Here is a 20,765-nt window from a genome sequence, read left to right on the forward strand (position 1 = left end):
TAGACGATGGCTTTTATTTTCCAACTGAGAATTCTGGAGTTAAAGGGAAGGTTTTAAATGGCTTACTTATGAATCCACTGGTCAGCTTTTATCCTGGAGGAACCACATGAAAGAGGCTAGAAAATTACTACATCTTATGGATCCTGTAAATTTCTTTCTTAAAATAACCTGTACAACACAGGGCCACACATTTACAGGTTTATCATTCATGAGTAATTATCAAATTTCAGAATGTGGGTCAGTCCAGTCCTGCCTCTGTTCTTAGGAATGGACATCTTCTTAGAATATAATCACTCCATAAAGCTAGGCACGGTGGAGCACAGCCTGGGCTACATAGCAAGACACCATCTCAAAAGAGAGAGAGAGAATTGCAGCCTATTCTCATAGGTTTATACATTGGATGTTTTGTGCAACAGTGACAATTTTGAGTTGTAGTACCTTGTGGCTGGCAAAGCCTGTACTATTTACTGCTGGCTCTCTGTAGAAAGCACTAACAGGTCCTGGCCTATATGGCTGTCCCCAGAACGAGGCAGCACTGAGCCCTATGCATCGGCGCTGAAAACAACTCACTGGATAGAGTGCATGGCATACAAGACTGAGATTCAGTAATACTCGGAATGTGTCCCAGGTTACACTTCTTGTAAGGGGCAATGCCTTCAAGTCCCAGTCTCTCTGAAGGAAATCATACAGGGGCATGAATGCAGTGGGACTGGTAATAAACACCTTCCCGAACTGTTACAATTCTCAAGTATGTATGTGACAATACCATACAAATCCTTATCATTTCAATAATTATTGTACATTCCGATACAGGTTGACCTTGTATTCTCCTTTATCCTTACCCAAAAATGATGCCAGTAATGCATGCAGCCACATCTAACTTCACCTCAAAGCTAGAGCTTCCCAGTCGCACCCCCTCCTTCCATCCATTAAAATGGTACTCCTTTTCTAGAATCAACTTAAATTTTATATTTGATTTTACTTTTGAGATGGGTTCTTGGTATGTTGCCCAGGCTGGTCGCAAACTCCTGAGTTCTGATGAGTAATTGGAGCTTCAAGTGACTGGAACTACAGGTGGGAAACAGCCAAGAAGCTTTCCATTCTCTACCGAGACATTACCCAACTCCAAAGGCCGGACCTGACAGGGCAGCGAGGGAGTAAAGAAATGACAGACCCAGACACATGGACACAGAAAAACTGGGATCGGGAGGTCTGGGATCCTGGAAACAGCTGACCAAAGAGGAGGGGTTCATGGTATACAGCTGACCAAGGAGGCGGGGCTTTGGCATACAGCTGACCAAGAAGGTGGGTTTAGCTAATATTAGTAGGAGCAGTTTCTGTAAGGGAGCAGTGTTCAAGTCTTAAACACCCTGAAGAAGAAAGTTATGGTGGACATTTTCTGCCCACCATGCTATCAACATCCACACATGGATCCTAGAAGGTTTTGCCATTAGGTCCTTTATGTGGCCACGCCCATGCCAACAACACATATCCATTCAGGACTAAGGACTTCCTCTGTTCCCCAAAGTTCTGATTTTCTAACCAGTGCCTATCAGTCCCTCCTACCCCTCCTCTGTTATTGAAAATCCTGCTCAGCATTCAGCTCATTCTGTTTCCTGTTATAGACCTTCAAGCGTTTTAATCCAAAACGTGAAAAATCAGTTTAGATTAAAAATAAATCGGGGAAAAACACTGAACTTGATAATTACATTTCAAAAAAAATAATAATGACTTTGACAAAATATCTATTATTTTAAATTCTATTAGCAAAATACACTACGGAGCTAAAATATACTGTCAGATAAGTTTTATTTGAATCTCAAAAAAATATATAGAACACTTCACAGAGCTAGATGTCATTCTTTGCTCAGGGGCCATGCTAATCTTCTCTCAGTGTTGTTCCAATTTTAGTACATGCACTGCCAAAGCAAGCATTCTTCTAGTTCCACAATTCACTGATCTATTTCCATTTCATATATATATATGGGTTTCTTTTTGGTGTTTTGAGACAGGGCCTCAGGTATCCCAGGCTGATCTTGAACTCTGTAGGTCATTATAACTAAGGAGGGCCTTCAACACTCAATTCTCACGTCCCCACCTCCCAAGTGCTAGAATTACAGGTGTGTGCCAGCATACCCAGCTCTGCGTAGTCTTCCTTTATATGACTTAGGGACTTTTGTTGCATGCATATACTCATGACTATGCTTTGTGTCCCACTAGACTGCCTATCAAAGCTCCTCATATGGAGTAACTATCCTGACTTGGACTGCCTAACGCTGTACACCTAGTTCTGTACTGTGTTCCAATCCGCTGTTATCATACCAAGCTAGGTTGGCTCCAGTACATCTGTCTGCTTTCACAAAGGCAAGAGGAATGAAAGCGGGGAACTCTTGTAAATGAAGGAGAGTTTTCGATTTCTGTGATGTTCAATACTTCACATGTGAGCTCCTTTATTTTTGTGACTGTAATGTTCCTTTAAAAGACTAATATTACATCAGGTTTATCAATATAACCTATTCCCTCATTTAATCTTGAAGCCAAATTGTTCATACTCAGATCCCCTCATAAATAAACACAATGTTCCAATTGAGCTGTTGGCAGCAGAATGTGTTCACAGTGAGGAACCTTCACTGTCTTGGCAAGAGTGACAGAATTAGCTAATTACAGTACAGTCTCCTAGATCTGTTTTCATTGGGATAAGGGACAATCTGGCGATATCAGAAAGCAAATGATCCAGAAAGACATCTTAAGATCCTTCTGCAAAGATGGTAATCTCCTCCTAAGTCATCTTAGGTTGGATGTTTCTCCACATAAAATTTCCATGATGGTAAGAAAAACTCCAAGATGTTTCCAGGAGAATGAGGCTTGAAAGCCCCACTGGACAAACCAGCCAAGAAAGGTTATCTTGGAGAATCTGAAAACCTTCGGGGCCCAGAAGATTTAGAAAAAAGATAAGGGATATAAAGTAAAAACAGCCCCTGCCATAAAAGAGATCAAATTTTCTTTGGGAGAGAAAAAGTTAAACAGAAGATAAAACAAATGAACATATTTTAGAAGCCATGTTCAGAAGCCTTTCTTGTGGGGAGCAGCTCAGAGGCTCATGGGAACCTGCTCAGCATCAAAAATAAAGAATTCAAAAAATTTTAAAAATTTCATTTCTCACTGGCTGAGTCACCAATTACAATGCTAGTCTAAGGCAAACATTGTTTTGGGCTTTAAGACTGAGCTACAAGAAGCCAGGTGTTGTGGTGCACACCTTTGATTCTAGGCAGTTCTCTGAGATTTGAGGCCAGCCTGGTCTACACAACCCAGGACAGTTAGAGCTATACAGAGACACCCTGTCTCAAAAGATTGGGAAAAAAAAAACAAAAAACCACAAAACCTTGTGCTACATGAGAGAAGAGAGACTTCTCTTTTCATGATTTATAGTCTGCTTGCTTCTAAAAAAAGACAAGAGGAAACCTGCAGAATAAAACAATGTGTGCTATTTTTAGTTAAGACAAAAATGTATCCCTCAAACAATATAGGAAGAAATGTCTCCGCTGAGGTGAGCTGTTGCAAAGGACGTAAAACAGCTCGGCCCCCACCATTTCCTTTCCATACAGTGTGAATCTGTCAAGCACATCTCTTGCCACAGGCTCTATCATAGAGTTCTTGAACAGACTATGTTATAAAGTCTCCTTCTTAGGGAGCTTAGAGAATCAAAAATAAAATGGGATTCTGAAACATCTGTCCTGCCTTTGTTTCCTTACCTTTTAGCAGCAAAGAATAAAAATGCTAGTCTCTTTCTTGGTTTTGGAGGAGCTTGTGGTTTTGTTTGTTTGTTTGTTTGTTTTTAGATGTGAGGGCTTGTTTCATAGCCCAGGTTAGCCATTGTCCCATGGCAACCCTCCTACTCAGCCTCCTAAGTACTAGAGTTACTGGTAAGGATGCAAACCGCAAAAATAAAATTATGCCATTAGATATGTGGGTCCCAACCCCTTGGGGATTTGCACATCAGATATTTACTTTATGATTCATAAGAGTAGCAAAATTACAGTTATGAAGTAACAACAAAATAATTTCATGGTTGGGGTCGTCACATGAGGAACTGTATTAAAGGCTCACAGCATTAGGAAGACTGAGAACCACTGCATTAGAGGATGCCTTGGTAAGGGCCACTACTGCTGTGATGAAGCACCATGACCAAAGGAACTCAGAGAGGAAAAGGTTGATTCCACTGAGGGAAACCAAAGCAAGAAGCTGGAGCAGGAACCTGGAGGCAGGAGTTGATGCAGAAACCATGAAGGGTGCTGCTCACTGATTTGCTCCTCATGGCTTGCCCAACCTGCTTTCTTTTAGACTGCAGGACCACTAGCCTGGGGTGGCACAACCCACAGTAAACTGTGCCCTTCCTCATCAATCACTAATTAAGAAAATGCCCTATAGGATTGCCTACCACCAATTTTATGGAAGCATTTCCTCAATTTAGATTTCCTCATTGCAGACAACTTTAGCTTATGTCAAGTAGACATAAAACAAACCAGGACAGAGGAGCAGTAGAAACCCATTCACTTCGTGCCTGTCAGTCAATAATCAATAACATCTTTTAGAAATAGGTAAAGGGACATTTGAGTCACATGGATACCTACAATTTAAGATACCAGTTAGCAATGTCTTCCTTTTTTCCTACCAATTTAGTTCTGATTGCACAGTGTATGGAAAATAATAAACTTGAACATGGAAAACAACCCAGACCAAGATCACTACTTTTTGACACCATAATGCAAAAGATGAATTTAAATTTTCTATTTTAAAAGGCAGACTCCCAATTACGTTATTACAGATATTTAAGTCTTCCAATTTCCTCGCTAGTGAATCAACTATAAATACAGTTATAAACTATAAATATTCCAAGCCAACCAAGCACTAATTTACTTTGAAAAAAACATACCAAGATAAGTCACCTAAAATGCTAGCAAAAACATAAAAAAAATCCTCAAGATAAAGAATCAGCAATTAAATTCACTATCAAAATCACAAAAAGGAGGTTGGTACAGTGGTTGACCCTTTAATGTCAGTTATTTGATGAGTTGAGGCAGGAGGATCATTGCAAGTTATAATAGTTGAAGTCAGTCTAAGCTACATATTGACTTTCAGGCCAGCCTGTGACACAGTATAGACCCTATCCAAAAATAAAAACAAAAGAAAAACACAATAGGGCTGGAGAGATGACTCCTGAGTTCTCAAGACCCATGTGGTTGACAACCTCTTGTAACGTCTGTACTTCTTGGACTCCTCCACTCATGTGCACATACCCACATATATAGCCACCATTTAAGAAATAAAGCAAATACTTTAAAACAACAACAAACCAACTGTGGTCTTCCTGTTTGGGACCAAGAATTCCTGCTGAAAGCTGACCAAGTTACACTTTTTGAATTTACTCCGCCTGTAAAGTGCACAGGCACTGAAGGCTTGCTTGGTGTGACACACAAGGGAGTGGCCAACACCATTCAGAGAAACTCCTTAGGTGGGCTTCGAGAATAGAAATAACTTTGCTGGGGCAGTAACTCAGTAGCTAGGGGGCATTTGCCTAGTATGTGTGAGCCCTGGATTCGATCCTCAGCACTGAAAAAACATTTTTTTTTTAACTGAATAGGAAGAAGCCCAAATAATCAAAGAAAACTAGTGGTGTGAAGTGTTATGCCTTACGCTGTAAGGACCGTTCTAGAATGTAACTGCAACACTCTGGGAACAGAACGCAATGTAGTAGCAAGTCAACTGTATCAGCAGATGGTCCTCACTGCCACGTGGCTCCAGCTGTAACATCCCAAACCAACAGCTGAGCTTCTTTTAATGTATTTGAAACTTTCTTTCTCTGGTCTGAATAAAATTGGACCAGGAGTTTTCTACAGAAAGTAACATTTTGGACTTTCTTTTTATAAAGCGATTTCTGTTTATTTGTATAGTTAATTTTAGTCACCTTTAAAAAGTTAGATGAAGTATAATAGCACTACCCCCATCAGTCCTGTCTGGCTCCTCTCTCCTCCTATACTGGCAGGTGCCAAGTTAATTGACCCATTTAACAGAAATTCTGCCTGTTTGGTATGAACAATTCATCTTGCTTTGACCAAGCATGCACATATAGATTGCCAAAGCATCATCTTTAAATCACTGACAATATCACCAGAAATAATTATCTTTACATTTACTAATTAATATAAAATACATACTAGCTTACATAAAACACATAAGATAGAGTATTATTTTTTTAATCTAATTATTAGTTTTCAACTGATTCAATTAATTAATTGAAGTAAATTTTAAATTAGTACAATTTTTTTATCTTTAGTTTTATTGTTAGAGCATGTTGTGTGCAGATTTTTGTAACAAGCACTTGCCATATACCAGACATTACATTAGGTGCTTTGCACAGAAATCACTCATGCTCACGGTAACCTGACCTTCTTATTCATAGATGAGGAATAGGCTTAAAGAAGTCAGCGCACTGCCCAAGGCAGCACAGAGCAGAGCTGACAAATCTGCAGATAGGATCTTATGACTGCATATGCTTAGTCCTCTTACTCATAATAATTCAGTACAGTGGTTCCTAAGACTACATCAGATCCCATTCTATTCATATGTGTTCATAAAATATGGTGCAGGTTTAACAGAGACTTTTCCTACATGCATATCATGTGCTTTAAGCATACCCACACTTCCTACCCTTCCCTCTCCCTTCTTCCCAATATTTTCTCTTGGTGGATGCAGAAATATAGAAGAAATTCTGAAGAGGTGAAGGCTGGGAACACTGAAACCTGTAGTCCATTACTTAGGTACAGAGAGTTGTGACTGCAGTTCTAGAGTATCCGATGCCCTTCCCTGGACTCCACAGGCTCCTGCAAGCATGTGATGCAAACAAACTCATGAAAACACACACACATATCATTTTTAAAAATCTCAAAATAAACATATAAATAACACCAGACACATACAATCTCTGGTGCAGGGTGCTAGGAACAGAGTCAAGAGGGTCAGATGAGGAGGACACGTGGTATACAAGAGACTGTGTCTCATGAAAAAAAGAGAGAGGGGTGGAGGAAAGAAGGGAGAGAAGCTGGAGGAAATGAAAAAGGAAAGAAGGAAAATGTCAGTAATAGCTTTTATTTAGGTTTATTTATTGATTTTTTTTTTGTATATGAACACACTGTCACTGTCTTCAGACACACCAGAAGAGGACATCAGATCCCATTACAGTTGGTTGTGAGCCACCATGTGGTTGCTGGGAATTGAACTCAAGTCCTCTAGAAGAGCAACCAGTGCTTTTAACTACTGAGCTATCTCTCTAGCCCCCAGTAATAGCTTTTTAAAAGTCATTTCTCGGAAATTCAGAGACAAAAATGGAGCAGATACTGAAGGAAAGGCCACCCAGTGACTGGCCAACTTGGGATCCATCCCATGGGCAGGCACCAAACCTTGACACTATTACCGATGCCATGGTGTGGTTGCAGACAGGAGCCTGGCATGACTGTCCTCTGAGAGGCTGTACCAGCAGCTGACTGAGACAGATGCAGATACTTACAGCCAACCATTGTACTGAAGTTGGAGACTCCTATGGATAAGTTAGGGGAAGGACTGAAGGAGCTGAAGGGGATAGCAACCCCATGTGAAGAAGAACAGTGTCAACTAACCCAGACCCCTCAGAGCTCCCAGAGACTAAGCCACCAGAGCATACACAGGCTGGTCTGTGGCCCCTGGCACGTATGTTGTAGAAGACTCTCTCAGTGGGAGAGGATGTGCCTAATCCTGTACAGAATCCTGGGAAGGGGGGTGCTGGGGAGGTTGAGGTGGGGGAGCATCCTCGCAGAGCCAAAGGGGGTGATGGGGTGAAGAACTCTTAAGAGGGGAGACTGGGAAGGGGGACGACATTCGGAATGTGAATAATTTAATAAAAAAATAAAAGTAATTTCTCATATAAATAAATCAGTTCTCAACTTGTGATAAACTACTTTCACCCTTATCCTCATGCACGGTTAGAAGCATGCTCCTTACCCAGAAAGCTAGCAACTCCACGGAGAAAAGATGCAGTCTGCCTCACTGCTTTAGCTTCCTAGGTCTATAAAACCACAGTGAAGTAAACAGAGATGTCCCCCAGTCACTTAATGGTGAGAGCATATGAATTCTGTTTTACTATTTTTAATTGTGTGTGTGCACATAAGTGTCAGCTCCTATAGAGAGGGCAGCAGATCCCCTCAGAGTTGGAGTTACAAGCAGTTGTGAGCCATCTGATGTAGGTGCTACAAACAGAATTTGAGTCCCCTGGAAGAGAAGCAAGAACCCCTAGCCCCTGCCCTAGTCTACCTCTTGCTTGACAAATTGAGCTTATTTTACAAGAACAATGTGTCAGGGTTGAGATAATAATTTTATCAGAACAGTCCAACCTCACTAATACACTACCAGGGCTGGGCATGATGGTGCACACCTACAATCACAACTCTGGTGGCTGAGGCAGAAGAATCACCAGTTTAAGACCAATATGGGCTACGCACTGAGACTTGTCTTACAGACAAAAACAGCTTACCAGTACTAGTCTGGATTCATAATGAAATAAATCATATGAGCCCAACATTGTGGCTTAAGCTGAGACCAGAGGATAACCGCGAGTGGAAGACCAGGCTGGGATACACAATAAGTTCCAGGTTTCATGGGCTATAGAGTAAGACCATGTCTAAAACATCAGGGGTAAAGGGAGTCAGTAAGAAATCACACACCTGCTGGGCGGTGGTGGCACATGCCTTTAATCCCAGCACTTGGGAGGCAGAGGCAGGCAGATTTCTGAGTTCGAGGCCAGCCTGGTCTACAGAGTGAGTTCCAGGGCTACACAGAGAAACCCTGTCTCGAAAAACCAAAAAAAGAAAAAAAAAGAAAAAAAGAAAAGAAAAAGAGAGAAATCACACACCTTTAGGTCTGCTTTCTTTATACTAAACATTAATTTTTTCAGACTTTTGAAGTCTGAAAACAACACAGAATAATTTCCAAGGCTACCTTGTGAAACTGCATGTTCATTATTTCAGACTATTCTCTTGCAGTTCTATCAGTAAACAAATTATCTGTTTATTTTTGTTCAGATAATGGCATCATTATGGGATGGTGGCAAGGATCTGAGGACACAGTTCAGTGGCAATAGATGTGCTTAGTATGCAAGAGGCCCTGGGTCCATCCTCAACACCGCAAAACAGAAGCACGAAGAAAATAGCAAGAAGCTTCTGTACCAGGGTTCGCTTCAAAAAATCATCATGCCTGATCAAACTGGACAGATCAAACTGTTTGGAGCTTGGACAAAGTAAATGGCAAAGCTGGGTGCTGGACCCATATCAGCCGTCCAGCTTCCTGGGAGGCTGACACAAAGCATGCCTCGAGCCTTAGAGGTCAAGGCTATCCAGGCCAGCAAAGCAAGACCTTGCCTCCATGGAGAAATGGTGGTGATAAAGTGAAAGTAGATAGATTTTGAAAGTAGATAGATTTAACATTTTTATTATAATAATGAAATTTAATGAGTCATAACACGCAAGAGGAAAAAGCTAATCTTTTTGTGACTTTTTGAGACAGGGTTTCTTTGTATGACAGTTCTGACTCTTTTTTACTTTCTTTTGTTTTTTTGTGGGGGGGATGTGGTTTTTTGGTTGGTTGGTTGGTTGGTTGGTTTGGTTTGGTTTGGTTTGGTTTTTCAAAACAGGGTTTCTTTGTGTAGCCCTGACTGTCCTAGACCCAGCTCTGTAGACCAGGCTGGCCTCGAACTCCCAGAGACTCACCTGCCTCTGCCTCCCACAAAAGCCATCTGACACACTTGAAATGCACCATCCTCTCCTTATAATCCCCATGATTATATAAAATAATGAGCGACTATGTATAGAACTCCCTAAAGCATGCTAAAGGAGATGTTTTAGTATGAACAAGGAAATGAAACAGGGCTGGGGAAATGGTTCCGTTGGTAAAGTTTGGTTCAGTTATGGTTTGTGACATAAGCATGGGGACCTGAGAGGTCCCCCAGCACCTATGTAAGTGACCCCAGCGTTCTAGACACAACATGATCCCTGGGGCTTGCTGGCCAGCTACTCTAGCAAATCAGCAAGCTCTACGGTTAGTGATAAGCCCTTTTGTGAAATATATAGTGGTTAAGCCATTGAGGTAGATGAGACGGCTGATGTTGACCTCTGACCTCAATGTATGTGTGTGTTTGTGTGCATACTAATTAACATGCCTACACATGATCATGCACATACAAAGAGAGAGAGGGAGAGAGATAGAGAGAGAGAGAGGTCAGAGTGCAGAAGTCAGAAAGCAAACTCCATCATCTGTTAGTGTATTACTCCACCCTGAGTGCCGGTTTCCTAGGAGAAAGGGGAGACAGGACACACTAGTGCAGGGTTACGATGCTGTCTCTACCCTCTGTGTAGTTTTACTTCATACAGGTCACTGCTAAACAATCATTCTCACCTAACAAGAGATTTGTCTTTAGAAATTTTAGTAGACAGAGGTGCTCCTGGGATTTAGGAAGCACAGGACAAGGATGCTGTTAAACATATGATTGTGCCACAACAAAGAAATAACAGTGCCCTGAATACCAGCAGCAGCCAGACTAGAAACCCATGAATGGAGGCACACATACAGCACATCAGCTGCATGTGACATTTTTGAAACGCTCATTCACAACATACATAGATACACACATACATACATACATACATACATCATCATATCTTATTCCTTAGGCATATATGGTGAGCTCAAATTTGATGTCCTGCCTCTCATCCTCTTTGATATTTGCCTACTGCCTGCCGTGTACCACCATGGCTATCCCCAAATATACAAGAAACTCATCCAAATCAACAGCAAAAACCAAACCATCCAATTAAAAATGGGCAGAGGGTTTAATAGAAATTTCTAAAGAAGACATACAAATAGCCAACAGGAATACGGAAAGGTATTCAAACATTATTAGCCAGGTAAAAGAGATGGGTGTTGTACAGACAAGAATCTTTACATAAGGCTGGTGGAAATGAAAATTGGCAAAGCCATTATGGAAAACAGTATAGAGATTCCTCAATTGATTTTAAATTAAAAATAGAGCTATCATATAATCGATCCAGCAATCCCACTTCTGAGTGCACAGCCAAAGAAAATGAAGTCAGCATCTCATGGAGATGTTTGAGTTCCCGTGTTGACTGCAGCATATTTACAATAGCCAAAAGTGAAGACAAGTGTCCACTGGATGAACAAATGTCCTGATAGACTAAAAGAGGAAAAATATGTGAGAACGGGGCTGCAGCTCAGCTGGTAGGACGCTCACTGTGGCGGTTTGGATGAAAATGCCCCCTCTGGCTCATATGTTTGATTGTTTGGTCCCAGTTAACAGAACTGTTAGAGAAGGATTAGGAGGTGTGGCCTTTTGAGAAGAGGTGTGTCATGGTGGTGGTGCTGGGGTATTGAGGTTTCAAAATCCAATGCCAGGCCCAGTGTCTGTCTGCTGGGATGACAGGTGTGTGCCATCATGCCCAGTTATGCAGTGCTGAGGTCAAGCCCAGGGTTCCATCTGTGTTAAACATGCATTTTACCAGGTGATCTACACCCCCAGCCCTAGAAACCTAGGGGTTTATTGTTGTTTTGCTTTTGCTTTTTTGAGACAGGGTAACTCTATGTAGATTTGGCTGTCCTGAAACTCACTCTGTAGACCAGTCTGGTCTGGAACTCAGAGATATGACTGCCTCTGCCTCCCATGTGCTGGGATTTAACGAGTGCACCACCACTGCCCGGCTAAAAGTTGACTTGGTCATGGTGGGTCCACATAGCAATAGATCAGCAAATAAAACACTTACCTGGCATTTATGGAGAATGACAGCAGCAGGACTCAATGTTCAAAGTCATCCTTGACTGGATAACAAGGTGAAAGCTACTTTGAACTATGTAAGATTCACACACACACACAGAGAAAGAGAAAGGCGGGGGTGGGGGGTGAGGTTGGGAGATGGCTCACCAGTTAAAGCATGTACTGCTCTTACAGAAAACTTGAGTCCAGTTCCCAGCACCCACATCAAGCCACAAGCACCTGTAACTCCTGTTCCAGGGGTTAATTGCTAAAACTCCTCCTCTTGGGGAGATGATATAAGCTCCCAATAACAAGCCAAGACACAGTACCATCACAGTTCACCCCAGGGCACCAGTGAGTTTTTATTGAGCTTACTTTCACAGCACAGGTGAAGGGTTCCTTCAGGAGTTTGAGTCTTCACCTTCCCACAAAGGCCACACTGGAAATTATTCACCCAGTAGGGAAGATTGATTTCCTATAGCTGCACAGATGAGGCCACTCTCCCCTAGTCTTCCCTGGCCTATATTCTCTAGTCTATCTCCCAGGCCACATGCGATTAGGGTAGAACTGCACACAAAAGGTAGCTTGGAGTGGCCGGATACTCAGGTGAAAGTCTCATGACCTCCCTGCCCTTCCTTCTACAAGGTATGCCAGTCAGCAGGTCCAGCTGGGATGGTCTTTTGTAAGCAACAACTCCTACAGATGGGGTTGTTTGGCAGGGAAGACAGTCCTATACAACAGAGTCTGATGCCCTCTTCTGGCCTCTAAGCACAACTGCACACATGAGCACAAACTCTACACAGACACATAATTTTAAAATGTCTTTAGGGACTAGAGAGCTGGCTCAGCAGTTAAAAGCACTGACTGCCCTACCAGTGGGCCTGAACTTCATTCCCAACACCCATATGGTGGCTCTGTCTGTAACATCCATTTCAAGGAATCTGATGCCCTCTCTGGCCTCCAATGGCACTGAGCATGTACAGGGCATGCATACATGAAAGTAAAATACCTATGCACATAAAATCCTTTAAAATATATAAATAAATAAAAATACTAGAATATGAATCTAGCAGCATAGAAAAGGATAATATATTATTGTGACAAATGGAGCTTACTCGAAGAATTTAAAATGAAAAAACAATACTCTTTACTTTTCTCCTCAGTGCTGAGATTCAAACCAAAAGCCTCCTGCATGCTGGGCAAGCATTCTGTGTCATAGTTACATCCCTGAACCTGCAATTCACCATAGTAACAGAACAAAGGGCAAGAATATACCAAGACCCAAAAAGGTACATAAGAAACACTCAACAGAACTCAACATTCATCTCCTATACACATGCTGGAAGCAGAGTGAAACTTCGGCCTAATAAAGGACAGAGAGAAACAGTAACAAGAAATTGGAGCAGAAACAAATGTAACCTTCTTTGAAGTGTCATGTAGAAGAAGAAACCTGACTTACTAAGACCAGATGAAAAGGACCAAGAGCGTCCCCACTGGGAGAAGTGAGTGAATGTATCTGACCTGCCTCACGATTCCACATGAAGCTGTGGCCACCATGAAAGACCAAACAGGTTCCTTTTCTGTAGAAAACAAATGGCCCCTGCCACTATTAATCTTGGGGAAACAGTCTAACCCTTGGGATGAAGATCAAGGGAAGGGTTCATGGAATATGGTGAGTGGGAAGACTGTAAAAATAGAAACATGAACAAGGGCTTATACAGAAAATTGGCGTTTTCATGGCTTAAAGAAAACTGTTATTTCTGAATGCAGCAAAATCTATTTTTAAAAACCATTAAATTTCAAAATTATAATTTCTTTTTTAAATTTAGGTTTATTCTTATGATGTTTTCACCATCATAAACGCATATATCAATTCTACAATTGAAACAGCTACTAACACCTGAACTCAATTAACTTAACACATCATATATGAATCAGACATCTAAATTAAAATTTATATTGTTGTGTTTATTCTGTTTAAAATAGTAAAAAATTTTCAAAAAATTTTAAAGATTCTCAATTAAGATTTAATGTTTCTCCAGCTCATAAGGAAATGTGGATACTGGAAAGAAAAGTTGGGTCCTCTGTAAGAACAGTACTCTTTTGGTTTCATTTGGTTTTGAGCAGGGTCTTACTCTGTAGCCTTGACTGGCCTGGAACTCACTATGTAGACCAGACTGGCCTCAAACTCACAGCTCCCTGCTTGCTTCAAGAGCTGGGATAAAAGGTGTGCACCACTGTGCCTGGGCAGTATTCACTCTTAACTACTGATCAATTTCTCAAACTCCTTCCCGCCTTTTAAAGATTTAAAATTTTTTGAAATAATTGATTTTATATGGGCCTTTTGCCTGCACATATGTATGTGTACCACATGCACGCTCTGTGCTGTGTTGGAGGAGGTCACTAGAGGATGCGGGATGCCCTGGAAATAGAGTTACAGCCATGAGCTGCCATGTGGTTGCTGGGAATTGAATCCAGATCCTCTGCAAGAACAGTCAGTGCTCTTAACCACTGAGCCATCTCTCCAGTGCCAGGACTTTTTAAAAGGAAATATTTATTTTATCTGTGTTGTGGTAAGAGGGGTGCTGGACATGCTCCAGGATGCACATGAAGGTCAGAAGACAACTTGTGGGAGCCCAGGGAAGACATCAGGCTTCGTGGTAACCACCTTTATCCACTGAGCCATCTCACTGGTTTTTAAAATAGTATAATTTGTACACTTAAGACATCTAGAAATTTAGTTTACATCTAGGTATTAAAGATTCCAAATTAATTTTCCATTTTCTTTTTTGAGACAGGCTGGCCTTGCATCTTGACATCAGTGCTAGTATCATGGGCTCACACTACTACTTCTGCCCTTATGTTTTTACTGAAGCATTCACCCATTGAGTGAAATAATTTCTGTATTGGTTGTATGGTCTCTAGACCCTGTGGAATGTTAAATGCTACACAAATGGGAATATGATACATTATGAGTCCATGGACTCCAAGAGTAGCAAGTTACTAAATCTTTGGAGAAAGTTTTTAGATGTTTTTAAATGTGGATCTCGTGTGCCCTAGATTGTTCGAAAGCACGCCAAGCAGTCAAGAGTTATCTTGAACTCCTGACCCTGCTGCTTCCAACCTCCCAAGTGCTGTGCTGTCGGGTGTGCACCACCACACGCAATTTATGCAGTGTTGGGGGTGGAGCCCAGGAAGTCATGAATGCTAGGCAAGCGCTCTATCAACTGAGGTGCTGACCCAGTCCCTAGACTCTCATTTTAAAAAAAATAAATTGGGAGCTGGGAATTGGTAGTGAATGTCTTTAAACCCAGCACTCAGGAGGCAGAGGCAGGCAGATCTCTGAGTTCAAGGCCAGCCTGGTCTACAGAGCAAGCTCCAGGACAGCCAGGACTACACAGAGAAACCCTGCCACCTTGTCATTTATTAGTGACTTTGAGCAAAGCTTCAAACTTTTTTGAGCCTGAGATTTCTTATCTAATTGAAACTATGTGAGAATTAAGTGTACACACACACACACACACACACACACAAACCTGAATGCTGTCTGGGCCATAGTCAAAGGCCAGTATCAGTTGTCAGTTACATTAAATGGTACAAACCTTCTCTCTCCCAGAATTCTCAAAATCAAAATTATATTCCTAGTCTCTAGTTACTTTCAATGTTTCCAAAAATGCTCCTAGAAATTTATCTAAGGAAACTATCCAATGAAAGATGATTATCTTAGGTAAAAAGATGAAAATTGCAAAATTTTTTAGATTAAAAAAATAAACTCCAATTTTAAAAACATGGGACTGATTTATCAAATTCTGTATAATCTACAAATGGAACATTACACAGCAACATATTATTCAAATGAAAAGGATAAGATATGTAATACAGTATAATTACAATTCTGTAAAATTCAAGTCTATGGAAAAATAACTGAAAGAGGATCACAAAATAAAGTTGTCCAGAGTTGCAGAATTATGCACAGCTGTCCCTGATTTGTCCCCAGTTTTACAACAAAATCTAATTTTTAGTAAGAATTAAAAAGTTGAAAGAACAATGTTTTTCAACATATCTTGCTATGACAAACTGGTATCCACATGTGAAGCATGGCCCCCCTCTCCCAGCGTGCACACAAATGACTTCAGATGCATCACAGACCTGGACCAAGCACTGAAGCTGCAAAGCTCTTAGGAAACAGAGAAGTCTGCAGATTTGAGCTCAAGCAACATCAAAGGCACAAGTGACAGGAGAAAAACCATATAAATTGGATTAAATTGGTGTGAGGAGGCAACCGAGTCCATAGCCCTGAGGCCCTGCACAGATGTGAGGTAGATTAGAAGCTGGAATTCCAGGATTCAGAACAGCTGGGGCAGCAACACACACGAGGCCTATTCTCAGGAAATGGATCTCCACCCCACCCAACAAAATAAAACACTGTGTTGTAAATATACCATCAGGAAAGTAAAGGTAGGGCAGGCCGGTTGGCTCAGGCAGTAAGGGGGCTTGCTGCCAAGCCTAAGGGTCTGAGTTCTAAACTGGAAACAGCACAGTGAAAGAGGATTCCCACAAGTTATTTTCTGACATCCATAGGTGTCCTGTAGCATGCACACCTCCACCACAGAGTAAATTAATGAGTGTGAGGGGTGAGGCAGAGGATGTAACTGGGGAAAGCCCTTAACTGTGGATTTGATTTCCAGCATCACAAAACCAGGAGAGAGAAGCAGGCAGTAAGGCACTTACTATGCAAGTGTTGGGTCCCTTGAGACTGGAGGTGCAGACTATTGTGAGCCACCTGTCATGGGTGCTGGGAACATAACTCAGGTCCTCTGGAAGAGCGACAATTGCTCTTAACCTAACCACTGAGCCATATTTCCAGCCCCCTCCCACATTTTAAAAAAAGATTTGTTTATTTTATATATATGAGTACACTGTAGCTGTCTTCAGACACACCAGAAGGAGACATAAGATCCCATTACGGATGGCTGTGAGGCACCATGTGGTTACTGGGAATTGAACTCAGGACCTCTGGAAGAGCAGTCAGTGCTCTTAATCACTGAGCCATCTCTCCAGTTTCCCCAACACACATTTTTGTTTTCCCGGTCTTTCTTTCTTTCTTTCTTTCTTTCTTTCTTTCTTTCTTTCTTTCTTTCTTTCTTTCTTTCTTTCCTTCTTTCTTTCCCTTTCTTTCTTTCTTTCTTTCTTTCTTTCTTTCTTTCTTTCTTTCTTTCTTTCTTTCTTTCTTTCTTTCTTATTAAACACTCATTCTGCAGCCCACACGAGCCTCCACCCTGTGGCAATCCCACTGCCTCGGTTGCTTAAATGCTGAGATAGCAGGTATGTCCCATTGGGTTTGGCTCTTTTGGAGATTAGGGATGGAGGATTTTTCTGTTCTTTTTAGTTGTACTTTCAAAAAAAAAAATCCTGAAATGTGTACAAGTCTTACCTAGATGGGGAAAAGGTTATTTAAAACACATATTGGATTGTTATGTATAACAATAAAAATGTTATCATGTACTTACCATAAATCTTTCGGGTCCTAGGCTCTGATTGGATAGTACCATAAATCTTTTGGGTCCTAGGCTCTGATCGGATAATGAGCAAAACACGTTTCCTGCCTTCACTGGGCACATGCCCCACTGTAACACTTTAAATTCTATTGGGATCTAGAACATTCTTCCAGTTATTAAGCGCCTGTGTTCTGTTCCAAAGGCACTTGTTCTGACCTCCACACATACTTGACTTTTCCTACCCACCTGGCAACTACTGCTTCAGTAAAAATCAAATCCTTTATTTTCATGGTTTTTATATGTAAATATTTAGGGTACCTTTCATATTTATGTCAAAAAATTCATTCTCTCCCCACTTTTGTATAAAATGACAAAATTTAGACCAAAATTTAATGTCCAAGTAGTATCATATTGCTTGAGACAGGATCTCACTATGTAGCCCTGGCCAGCCTTGAGCTCACTATGTAGACCAGCCTGGTCTCAAACTCACAGAGATCTACTTGTCTCTGACTCCATCATGCTAGGATTAAAGGTTTTTTGTTTGTTTGTTTGTTTGTTTTTGTTTTTAAAGATACAATTCTCCTGCAGCTCGTGTGCCTCTGAGTCAGTGTGTAACCAAGGTTGAACCTCCTACCTCCGCTTCCCAAGCACTGAGATTACAAGCAAAAGCAACCAGGCCCACAAGAAATACCTTTTCTTGGGTAAAAATGAAGCTCAATGCTAGCTAGCATGCTCCAGGCTAGCATGCTCCAGGCTAGCATGCTCCAGGCCTTGGGTCCTATTTCCATCAGGGAAGGGTGAGATTGGGGGAGGGGTCACATGATGAGGGGGGACTGTGATTGGGATGTAAAGCAAATAAATAAATTAATGAAAAAAAAAAAAACAAACCAAACAACAACAAAAATTTTGTCATGCAAAAATCACAGTGATCGTTTTTCTTTAAGAATTGAACAGAGAGCCCTCTGCTTCCTGTGTACCGGTGAAAACGTGATCAGCTAGCTTCCTGTTTCTGCCTGGGCCTCTCTTGCTTGATGTCATGTCTTCCCTGCCATAAGGGCTCAATCATTCTGGAACTGTAAACAAACAAATAAGCAAACAAACAAGAAAATCCTTTCTCCTCCTCCTTCCTGCCAAAAAATAATTCAATGGATGACTTGCTATTCTGCCACACTCATTTGCATTCACTAGATCATACGTCTTCATTAATAGGGAGGTATGTGCCAGCAATCCAGGCTAAGGAAGGGATGACCTTGTGTTTGAGGCCAGCCTGGGCTACACAGTGAGTTCTAAGCTAGCCAGGGCTAGAGAGACCTTGTCTCAAATAAACAATAAATAAGTAAGCATCCATTGAAACCATTAAAATCATGGTATTCTGAGGCATATGTTTTAATTTTTTTATTTTATGTATATGGGTGTCTGTGTGTCATGTCTGTGCAGCAGAGCTTGGAAGAAGGAGGGTCTCTGATCCCCTGGTTGTTAGCTGTGCTGGGAATCAAACCCAGGACTTCTAGAAGAGCAGCCAGTGCTGAGCCATCTCTTCAGTGTCATTCAAGCAGAGCAGTGACCTGTTTGAGATTCACAGAACCTACTCCTCCTTTTCTGTCACTCGTTCAATTCCCAACTTTTCCCACTCTGGGTTCCTCTGAAATTCAGTGCTCTTCTGAGCTGCCTGGAACAGAGGCTTGAAGTATTCAATCAAACCATTCCAGGGCCAGCAAGATGGCCTAGCAGGTAAAGGCACAAGCCACCAAGACTAATAATGAATGAGTTCAATCCCTGAAATTCATGATAGACAGAAAAGACATTCCCAAGTTCTCTTCATACCTCCACAGGCATACCATAGCATGCACACATATGCATACAAAGTGCATGCATGTTGGTACAAACACACACATAAAATAAAATTGAAAAAAAATAAGTACATAATTTAAGATACATAATATTATCCACAAATGTTACTATAGGGGATTATGCCTAAAATCTATGCAGGCAGCAATATTAAAATGTATAGGTGCCATGTTCAGTGAGTTTTTTAAAATTCCTTAATTACAAAACCAATGTGTTTTACACCAAATACATTCAGAGAAATTCGTCATCAGTATTCAAGATTACTTACCACTAATTATGATTTCAAAGACAGTTTCAAAATATTAAGCACGGATCTCTAGTTACATTTAGAAACATTGAAACATCTCCTTCTCATGCATTCACACCCACCCACAGGTACTTACATGCATACCCACACATGAAAAAAAGAAAGATAGATTTCCTTGTGAGCTAGACATAGTGATGCACACTTGCATCCCAGTACTTGGGAGAGAGAGGCAAGGAACACTGCTTTGAGTTTGAGGCTAGTCTGTGATACGAAACAAATACTAGACCAGCTAGAATTATATAGCAAATGTCTGTCAGGAGTAAATATTTTCTTTTTCTTTTCCTGTATTTTCTACTATACCAGATACTAAATGTTAGTTTGCTAATAACAGTGCTGCATAACTACAACATTGTTGCATAGCTATATCACATTGTTGCAGAGCCATAAGATCATGTAAATGAGACATTAACTGGATCCTTATGTTCTCCTTGAAGCAGTAGTTCTTGGACTTTGCTGTTCACCACAATTACAGAAAAGTTTCTTAAACTGTGGGATGTAACTCCCAACGGGGCTAAACTAAACAAGGGCATCACAAAAAAAAATAGCAACAATAAAAAGATTCTGGGTATACAATGACCAAGAATCAAAATCAAACTCACAAAGAATCCGGGGTTTTCTGGAAGAACTTGTGGGTACTGCATCAAGCAGCTTCGTCTCAGCCTTGGTTCTAAACACACAAACATGCATCCACAAACTGGGCATGCCTCAGCCACACAGCACCAACGCCACTGTGAAACACCAGCTGAGAGTCAAGATTACTGTTAAGCTATACACTGCAGTGTTTTTACTATACATGTAACATTTTCTGCTCCTATAAGAATATAATGGGATTAGCGAGGTGGCTCAACCCAATAATTAAGAGCACTTGTTGCCTTACAGAGGACCCGGGTCAACCAGGCGTAGCTCTAGTTTCAAGAGAGCCGATGCTGTCTTCTGACCTCCACAGGCACCAGGCGTGAGCATGAGGCACATACATACATACATGCAGGCAAAACACTCACATATAAATGGTTTTAAAATGGATACAACTAATTTTTAAAACAGCTTAATTGTAGAGAACAAAGACATTTTATATTTTCTTGCAGTCATCCTTCAAAATGTATCAAATTAGCATATTTTTGGATTGGATTGTGTAAGGATGTTTGATTTTAAAACAGCTGTTTGCATTGTTCACTTGAGTTTAATAAAAATCGCTAAATACATTTTGGCCTGTAATTAGGAGAGAATTGTCAACCATCTTGGAAACAACCCTAAATATACCTCT

At 41.1% G+C, this 20,765-nt stretch overlaps 1 protein-coding gene and 1 non-coding gene across 2 annotated transcripts in view; both read right to left on the reverse strand.

Moving 5' to 3' along the window:
- Window positions 1-20,765, reverse strand: part of Ppm1e (protein phosphatase, Mg2+/Mn2+ dependent 1E) — a 127,769-nt gene that overhangs the window by 87,288 nt on the left and 19,716 nt on the right. The window lies entirely within an intron of this gene.
- On the reverse strand, window positions 1,826-1,933 carry LOC114625213. Its single transcript, XR_003712022.1, has one exon. It is a non-coding gene; the product is annotated as a U6 spliceosomal RNA (small nuclear RNA).

Source organism: Grammomys surdaster, unplaced genomic scaffold (assembly GCF_004785775.1).
Source record: "Grammomys surdaster isolate TR1022 unplaced genomic scaffold, NIH_TR_1.0 213, whole genome shotgun sequence".
Classification (NCBI taxonomy): Eukaryota; Metazoa; Chordata; class Mammalia; order Rodentia; family Muridae; genus Grammomys; species Grammomys surdaster.